Source organism: Varroa jacobsoni, unplaced genomic scaffold (assembly GCF_002532875.2).
Source record: "Varroa jacobsoni isolate VJ856 unplaced genomic scaffold, vjacob_1.0 contig02047, whole genome shotgun sequence".
Classification (NCBI taxonomy): Eukaryota; Metazoa; Arthropoda; class Arachnida; order Mesostigmata; family Varroidae; genus Varroa; species Varroa jacobsoni.
Window position 1 is genome coordinate 44,065 of NW_019214746.1, and position 7,548 is coordinate 51,612.

Below are 7,548 nucleotides of genomic sequence, written 5' to 3' on the forward strand. Positions count from 1 at the left end.
CACATTGTTTGCGTTTAGTATGTAAACAAGTAGTATACTCTACTTCCGGGTCGAGTCACGACTATCAGTGCACTGTTTACTCGGGATACTATGAATGCGATACAATAAAGCTGTAAAGTTTCTCATGCCCCCCGTTACCCATCATTGTATGCGGAAAGTGTGTAAAGTAGGAAGTTGGGCACAAAGCTGCAAAATGCCTTCTTGTTGTTGGAGCTGTAATGGGGCGTACGGGACACGCCTGCGTTGCATGCAAGGACATTCAGAACGTGTGCGAGACTTGTTTATTGTTAGTTATATACGCCGATACCTGACCCGTTGCAAAGCGTTGAGAACAGGTTGTTCTAGTAACGGGCCGATGTATAAAATGAACATAATAAAAAATACCAGCGTTCCTGTTGCAACAAGCAATAAAAGTAGTTTCAAATTTTTTTTTGAAAAACTGGAGTCGGCGATTTACAATGTTTTGTTTATGGGTTTTTTTATTTGTGTTAAGATCAAGAAAAGAAGACTAAATTAAGACGAGCTGGAAACGACCGAAGGTATTCATTTGACCAGTAATACACACTGAATGAAATTGGCCATTTGCTAACACGGTCGGTACTGCCCAATGCTTATGAACCAGTTTTGTGCGATCCTAGTTCATCAACTTGCCCATGTTGCACTGTGATTACATACTAATAATGGTGAATGCTACCAGAGTATGCAAAGATTTGAATTCAGGTTGGATTGAATAGCAAAAAAAAGAACTCGCGAACCCGTAAACGCAGGCTCGGTTCTAAGCAAGATCGATCCGTATGTTTTAATCTGTGCATTGCTATTGGCCATCGCTGACGGTTTTAGTTATTTAGTGAGGTGAAAATGGTTCGCGGATGATTGTACCTAAAGGGAGATCGTACTGTATACATGCTGATCAATACGCAGCTAGAACCAACAAACGTAGGCCGCTTTGTTGCCCCACGCAGGTTAGGATCCATTTATCCAATTGTGCAATCCATTAGCTCTTTTCTTTATATGATCACTCTTTCAGTAACCGCTTATTGTTTTCGTTTTTCGACTCTCATTGACGAGAAAGCCTGATGGAAACCTTCGCCTCTCACGACCTTCAACTCGATAATCATTGTTCTGGCAAATAATACACGCATACACGTGTTTCTAGCCCTAACACACTAAATGCCGTGCCTATTGTCCTGAAAGTTGTTCTTCGTTATTGCTGCGAAATTTTGCCGAAGACAAAACGAGCCCGTCGATGCCTGCTTGATCGGTCGAAGTCATTCGCTCAGATGGGCCTGTTCTATCGATCAATCAGAATACGACTAAAAACAAGTAACATGTATATGCATTACAGTTGAAGCCAATGTCGATTATTCGACCAGCCAGGCAGGCTACATTCATCCGAATCCATATTCAGCGTTCTATATCATGGTGTTCCCTGTTCACTAAAACGATCCAGGCGGAAACTGAGTAGGCTGGTTGCGATCGTGGCTGTTTCGGGCGTCATTGCCAACGGCGTACAACGGCGAGCACTACGATTGACTGTGAGCGGGGGAGATACGATGAATCTGCCGGTCTGGATCTGCGAAGGATTCTGATGACGAGAGAGAGGTAGTCTTTTTAGCAAAGGCAGCAGCAGCAGCAGCGTTAAGTCTATGAAGAGCAGATGCTGAAGAATGGAGTTGGCTTTGATGGGCTGTGTTCCTTCGCGCGCACACGATGAAGACGGAAGCAGATCAGTTCTAAACAAGTAGCACGTAACGTCGGCGGCTAAGCACAGTCAAGCTGAGACTACGGCGCCTGTCACTCTTCGAAATTATTCGAGTCCGGCATTGGTTCAGAGGACCTTCCGGAGCGTAAAGGTCTGACTGTATTTATTGAGGGTGGCGTACTACTTGATGTAGTAGTTGGCTCAACAGAAAGAACATGTCTGATGGAACGAAAAAGAGAGAGAGATCTAAATGAAAATAAATTATATCAATGAAGAAGAACGAAACGATATACTACAAATTTGGATCAACATCGTGTTGGCCAGCCCTTTATCGTCGTTGATCGGCTGTCTGCGACCGAGTCACCATTGATGAGTACAGTGATGTGAACGAGCGTAGTTCGAGTTCGGTCTCCTTGAAGAAGCCCACCGCCCTTCCGTTGAGCTGCATGAAGCAGTAAGCATCAGTACGCTTCTGCAAGTAATGCGCTTGATGCTTCCTTTAATATCTCAAGGGTCTTCCTGCGGTGCCAGTCTACAAGTCAGAAGTCCAGTCATAGCTAAACGAGCTAGGGATTAAGCACCAGCCAAGGTGGACGTCATGCATTAGGACTCTTGCGGAGCTGAACTTCAATTTGATGTTTCCGTTAAGCGTCCCGTTGGTGGCCTCTGATCCCCACCGATGAATTTGGAGTGAAGTCTGAAGGGCGCGGTGCACCGCTAGGAACGGTGGGCGATTCTCACGGTTTCTGTAGTTGCTTTTCTGGTATACAAATACATCGACATCGGACATCAAACATGTCGATGTCGTTATCATGTTAAAAAGGCTACAGTCTCCAGTTCATACGATTGGCTGGCCGGACTTTGACGTGGCGAACGGTAACTTAAGAAAAACATACATACAGCAACGTAGAAACAGCAAACGTACGAATGCAGACAAAATTAGGGGCTAGTTCGTGTTCTAATGAGTTGTTCTAAAGTAAGTTCGTATTCTAGTAGTAATATTTAAATTTTGGCTACAATTAATATGAAATACATTTTCTTGAAGTATCGTATAGGTTTGCAAAACCGTTATTCCGGTTGACGATAAGTGTGCTTCGAAATCTGCTTGAATGAGTGCGATTTTTTTCGATTACAACCCTTCACGCTTCCCTGATCTGCAATACGTTTGACTAGCAATACTTTGTGGAGGAGCGGTAAATTCCGGGAAAAGTAAAGAGAAGGCAGATCACTTCATGTCTAATGGTATATAGACGCTATTCTAAACACATCATAATACAAACTAAAAAAATCGAATCGAGAAGTAAGGTCGTGTTCACTACGACTGGTCCTTGTGTTGTCAGTACTTAGATGTCAATCAATGTCTCCTGGCTACCCCGGTCGATAAATGGCAAGCAGATCCCACTCGTATTTACGTCCGTTTGTCACCTCACACACAATTGGATCTACAGTTAGGAGATAGCCCGGATATGATTAAAGGGTGGGTCTAGACCACCCCCCAAACAAACAAAAGCTAAGCTTCATATCAATAGCCTGCCCTGGGAGCTCTTTTCTCTTCGCTGAACCTTTACTTCAGAGCTTCAGCTAACGAGTCATGCTGATGTTAGCTAGTCCAACGTCGACGTTTGGCGCGAATTCCAAGAATCGAAAATGCTTCGCTCTCCCCAGTTCACTGAAGTTATAGCTTCGGTTAGCACCGCTGGCTTTAGCCAACTTAAGACTACTCTTCGAACGGAAGTATGAGCTAGCCGCTAAGTCTGTTGTTTAAGTACATAAGTTCTCGTTGTTTGAGGAAATGATGGTCGCCTGTTTAAGGCAGAACTTCGTCACTTTCTGCGTGCTTTCACGACACTAGATGCGTTCGAATGTATTCGACTTTATACTAACTACAATGATAAAAAAAATGTTATGCGTCTCCTAAATATCGGCAATTTTTTTAACCCAATTACCTTTCCAACCGTCGATGTAATATGTCTATGTTTCTAGCACTCCAGATCTTATGGTCGGCTTATTTTAGCCTAATGGTACTTAACTTCAACATAACTGCTCTCCCTGTGAAGTGAACACAATGAAAAACTGAACGTTTATATACCAAGATTTTCTCAAAAGCCGACCTACAGGCAAATTTTCGTTAGCCTTAAACAGCTCTAGCGTTACCTCATTTATAACTTCAGAATCGAAGAGTATAAAAATGCGTGGCCTGTCCAGGTCATCTTTTTCAAGTACCTGCAGGCAATTGAATGGTGCTGCACTGCATGCAAGCAACTCCTGAATAAGTTGGCCTTAGAATATAATAAAAAAAAAGAAAAGCTGCCAGCTCGCCGTCACAAATCACGACCGCCGTCGACACATATAGTGACCCCCTCCCCGTGCTGTTGTATAGCTTAATGATCGCCCCGTCGCCGGCGAACAACTCTCTTGGTGGCAATCAAAAGTCTCTCAAGGGAAAAGTCATACATTTTTACTCGATCATGCTTTGCTGGCTACCTTTGTAGTACGTGGTGCCCAGTTCAAGGGCCTGCCCTCACGGAGCCTCTCGAGGCCCACCGATCGACACAGCAATAACTGGCTTCACTGCCACTCCTGGGATCGCTGCGAACGAGCCTACAGTATCATACGCGCCTGCTTCATGTGGCTGACTCAAATTACGCGCCTGATTTGTTACAAACAGCGCTATCTGGTGACAAGTTTCTTCCCATATAACGTGTATTCACACATACAGAAACGAAAAGAGCCAACCATTCGGTGGAGCAAATCGACGGTGCGATAGCTCGGTAGTGGTGGAAGCAACAGGGTCCAAACGAGGATCCTGCTTTTAAGCGCGTCGGCCTAGCAGCAGCAGCAGCAGCAGCAAAGTTCTGGCAAAGACAGTGCCTGTTTCAACCCTCGATTGCAGACGATCACTTATATCGATATCCTTAATGCTCACCCTGCAACTAAGGCGCCACCGTATCTATGGTTGTATTGCTCTCCGGCTGTGTATAGGTATGTAAGGGGTAGCCCCAGTCTCAAAACTTCTGTTCGGCAATCAGCCCCATTCTACCTCCGGTTTTTCAGGCTCGTCTCAGCGAGATTCGCCAGAATTCGTCCCGTCTGGCCCGCAGTGTTTGGCGTACTGTTTGGAAGATGTATCGTTACAGGGTGTGTTGACAGCTCGTGTCAAATCAACAGACGAGTCTACAGGAGATGTCGATAGAAGGAGCTTGTGGAAAACGCGACAAACGATGCGATAAAGTTGGCGGCGCCGATTTTCGAGCATCATTGAACTTCAATGAAGAGGTCTCTCACCAACAGGTAAACTGACCGGTTGACTGTAGCAGTAATAAGAAAAGGACCACGAACGCCGCCACTTTGAAGAACCACCGATCCTTGATCGAATAAGACGGCCATGTTGGCGATTACAAAACCACCAATTGGCACTGCATTCTTGCGTTGATAGGTGATCGGGATCCAGAAGGGGCAACTTGGGACTACGCGGCAAAGAGACTTCGTGAGAGACAGAAACAGGCCGAAAGCAAACGCCGAAAGCATAAATAGCCGTGATAACGGCAATAATCATACTGAGGCTGTACCAGGCGTAGTAGTAACCCGAAGCTACTACTCCATTTGAAGCTAGAGATCTGTAGCTACAGCTCAAGAAGCCTCGACGAGTGACTCACTACCGAAGCGGAGAAAGATGTGAAGATGCCAAAAGAATCGTCGGGCGACCTTCTTAGGCTTCGAGAGTGCTGCAAGAGTACCAGGGAACCGGTCGTTCTTCACGATAGCTGACCGGCAGTGTAAAAAGGAAGGGCAGGAGTTGTTGTCATTGACTGGTGCCTCGTGTCGCTAGCAGAAATCATCTCTAAGACCGCTCAATAAACCTTGTCGAACCTAAGATCGAACGTACCACTGAGATTTTTCTTACTATATATACCCGAATGAGCATGAACAACGCATCCATATTCACAATAATAGCAACAGTAACTACAATGAATATAGTGAAAAGGTCAATTTTACGCCCATTTTTAAACGAATTGCCGAGGTGCCACATAGTCGTGAGATTTAAGCGTCACGTCTAACCGCCTTGGAAGAAATTGGATATGCATTCTGGGAGGTACGATCTATATTTCATAGGATGCAGCAACTGGGCGCGGAATCATTAGAGATTATGGCGAAACTAATTTCTATACGTTGGCGAATGTGAGGTAACCAATATAGGCTTAAATCGAGTGAAAAGTACTGGCGAGTTATTATTTTTTGAGGGACAACAATACACTGTGAATACCTGTACGTAGAGAACTGTGTGAGAAGCGTGGCTAAGGAAGAACGCTACTTTTCAAATTTTTAAATAAAATTTTCTAAAATAGCAGTCTTCCTTAGCTGTACCTATCCGATCGTCACGAATAGGTTCGAATCCAGCTAACATCAGAATAGGATTTATATGTAAAATATAAATGTAGTTAACTCTTAGAATCGTATCTGCACTATAATTCGAACAGCATACTTCACATATTTAAAAGTTTACAGTCGTCTTTCAAAGAGACTCCAAAACGTAACAAAATCAAACAATGTCCGAGGAAACAAGCAGAAGTATCAAGTTGTCACCCTGTAACTTTACTATTAGCAGCCGGTACTATCGGTCCAAATGTTCCATGAGTTAAACAAGTGCAATTAATACCGCTAACTAACATGTGTCATGGTCTTCCATGATGAACGGAGACAGTGGCAACCGTTCTGGATAGCTAGAGCCCACCTTAGAGGCGCTGTCCAGCTCTGGGTGAATTGGGAGCCATCCGTGTCCTTGGATACGTCCGGTATGACGTCCGCCAATTTCAGGGGAGTTGCCAATTCCTGCCTTTGCCTCATAACATCTCGTCATCGATTGAACAGCATAAAGCCAAAGAAGTGTATCAAAGCAGATCAGATCGATTCGAGAGAATGTTCTTCAGAAGTAGCCGTGACGGCCTCCGCTTCAGTAGCCAAGACTGGGATAGCTGATGATGATCGGAAGTACTTTGCAACGATCGTTTTGCAAAGTTAAGGCCTGTGACAACCGCAGCGATAAATACAGCCGCATCGGCCGCTGCCGAAGTGGTGGATTGTGCTTTATTGTGGCTTCGTAAACACATAGGCGCCGTTCGTAACTATACGACTAGGTAGAGCGCTGGCCGGTAATTCTCTCGGCAGTCATCGGCTGTCAGCAGATCCTGCTTGGATCGTGGACCAATGCCATTTAGAGATCTGTGGCTGTTTCTGACTTCACCTTCTTAGTAGACCTGTACATTTACGTGCGTGTGTGTGTATGTAAAAGTGACCGAAGGAGCGCTGCGGTCGCAATGTATAAGTCGCTTCAAGGCACTGTCATTACAGAAAAACCTCGGGCTCAAGCTGAACGTAGAACTGTTGCGAACTCTCTCGACTTTGACTAGAAAAGCCAATAGATTGAAGAAGGAGCACTAAGACTAGGAGAAGAAATGGTTGTGTGCACAGGATTGACTGGCTTTGCTGGCAACTATTATAGAACCACCGTGCCACGAAGACCACGGATATCGTCCGCCTAGAAGACAGTGGCGACATGTTTCTTTTTTTAGCTTACAGTCTATTCCTGAACATCACAGTAGCACGAACTTTGTTTTCGTTGATGGCGACCGCTAGCAATGGGATCTGTGATGATGATATAGTGATAGCGTACCACGAAGCGTTTAAGTGTAGATTCTTTCTTCACTGCGAACCTCAGCGTGTGGAAAGAACACAAAGAAAATAACCAGAGCTGGGTGAGAAGAAAGATCAAGGCGTCGTTTAGTTCGCGACGAGATCGCCCAAACTTCCCCGACTCGGTCTCTTTTCTCTTCTGGGTGAAAATTGGG